The following is a 2,474-nucleotide window of genomic DNA, read 5'->3' on the forward strand; positions in this document are numbered from 1 at the left end:
TAACCAAGTGCTTCTTGATCTTCATTGTTGATGAAGTGAAGAACTTTGCAGCCAACATTCTTCTTCCTTAAGTTGGTGAGTGAGTCACATACTAGGATTCGTGTAAAGGAGTTAGTCACGTACTGGGATCCGTGCAACAAAAAGGGTGGCGTTCATATATTGAAGAGTTCAGAGGTTCTGAAGCGGTAGAAGGTTTCTGCTGTGAGTTCATCTACGGGGATTGTAGAGTCTAGGGACAAAGGTTTTGTACTAGATCTGAAACTTCTCTTTACTATAGTGAATTGCTTTTCGGGAAGGTTTCCCCCCAAGTTTTTTACTGTGAAACTAGTTGGTTTCATTGGTTTTCCTGGGTCNTAATACTAAAAAAAGAATGATTGAAGTAAAGAATCCACAGAGAACCAGCAATAAAAGTCTATAAAAGACAAAATAATAATAATAATAATAATCTCAGAGGACTCTACCCAAATCAAAAGCAAGGAAGAGCATTGTTTTGTATAGAGTTACAAAATTGACCCCCACTTTCTATTCTAGTTTTGATCTCCGGTCTAATTTTCTTAAGTACGACCTTCATAGATTAATCCTTCTTCTATTTCGGTTTGACCATAAGAACGAAATATTTTGATAATGGCCTATTTCAATATACCATTTCAATATAATTATTAAAACAAATTATATATATATATATATATCTAAATCAAGTAATGCACATTCTTAATATCTTCATTACATATATAATATAAATATATAACATGTCAATTATAAGTAAAGAAATATTAATGAAGAAAATTATGTCATATGTGAATAAAGTAAACAAGAAAAACTTATTGTTAAAGGAAAATAATAATAAATTTTCCAAGGGAGACAGTTCCACCTAAATTTTCCAAGAAAAACGCATTATACACTACCTGATAGCCATATTGAAGGAACAAACTCAACAGTGTCATTTAGATGCCAATAGTCGTGCCAACGGAGACACTAGTTCCACCTAAACGTACCATGAACTTGATGACTGGCCTTGTTATTTCTCTTGATTCCAAAATCTTCCTCAAATTAAGACCAAGTGCAATCTTAGGGAATAGTAACTACCCCAATGACTCTTTCCTTTAAGAAGATTCAAGTGAACCCATGTCATATTGAGCTTGCATGAGCAAATAAATTCCAAAAAAAAATCCCATAATAGCAGCCTTATTCTACTCCTCTAATCTAAAGACAAATTGAGAAACTCTATCTTGAGATGAGTTAGAGAGAGATTTTGTAAATACATACTGAATCAGTGAGAATTTAATACACAGTAGCTGTTATATTCCATTGTGAGCGGCTGGAATTAGGGAAGATATGATGCAGAGAAGAGTTGATTCAGAAGCTTTCCAAATCTGTTGGGGCAGATTCTATAGTAGCTTCCATATCGGTACCTTTTCCAAATCTGCTAATGTTGACTTTATTGTAGATTCCATATCTATTATGTTTTCACTCCCCCGCAAACTATGACGAGGGTCAAACACAAGGCCCAATTTGAGTCTTAAATCAAGGAATAATGCCTTGGATAGGGGCTTGGTGAAAATGTTTGCTAGTTGGTGTTTGGAAGGAACAATTTCTCAAATATAAGATTTTCAATCAATTTTCCTTAAATACTCAAACTTCAAACACATTTTGCATTAAACTCAAGGAAGTTTCAATCTTGGATGGCCAAAACAAAATCACACACAATAACGTGTACAAAGTTTAACAAAGTTTAGTAAAGAGTAACTTGTGTAGTATGTGTAACTAGCAAAAGTTTAAGATACATGTAAGGTGATATGTGAATAGAGAGCAATCACAATTTCTACATAATTCATCACATATATTTGAAAGAGACTATCACCTAAAGAGTTACATCATATAACTCTCACATATCCTAGAAAACAAGTTTGCAATCATGTAAGTTTTTTTATTTGCCTCATAATGTACACATCAATTTTATTTAATCAGAAACTTATTCAATTAGCCAAGATAATGTACACACGAATTTTATTTGATTGAATTAATTATAGTCCAATAATCACACCAATTTTAGCATTTAAACCGAGGCTACACTTTATGTTCTGTTTGTGCATGTGCTACACTTTCTCGAGCACAAACTCTTACGATATGCACTAAGATGTTCATGATTGGCTAGTAAACAGTGATGAGATGGTTATTTATGCCTTTCTCAGTAAGTTTAAGTCCGACAATCAAAGGCATGTGATTTCAAGATCAAGATCATGTGAAGATAATATGACCAACCTTGATTTCAAATCTAAGAAAAATAATATAAAACACATTTTGCTTCCCTTTTCCTCCTTTATTTATTTATTTATTTTTTTGGAAAAGAACTAATAAAAAAAACCTAGAATGAAATGCATGAATGTTATGCAATGCAAATCCTAGAAAAAAAAAAAAAAAAAAAAAAAAAAAAAAAAAAAAAAAAAAAAACAAAAAAAAAAAAAAAAAAAAGA

This window comes from Quercus suber, unplaced genomic scaffold (assembly GCF_002906115.3).
Source record: "Quercus suber isolate HL8 unplaced genomic scaffold, Cork oak 2.0 scaffold_202, whole genome shotgun sequence".
In the NCBI taxonomy this organism is placed as follows: domain Eukaryota; kingdom Viridiplantae; phylum Streptophyta; class Magnoliopsida; order Fagales; family Fagaceae; genus Quercus; species Quercus suber.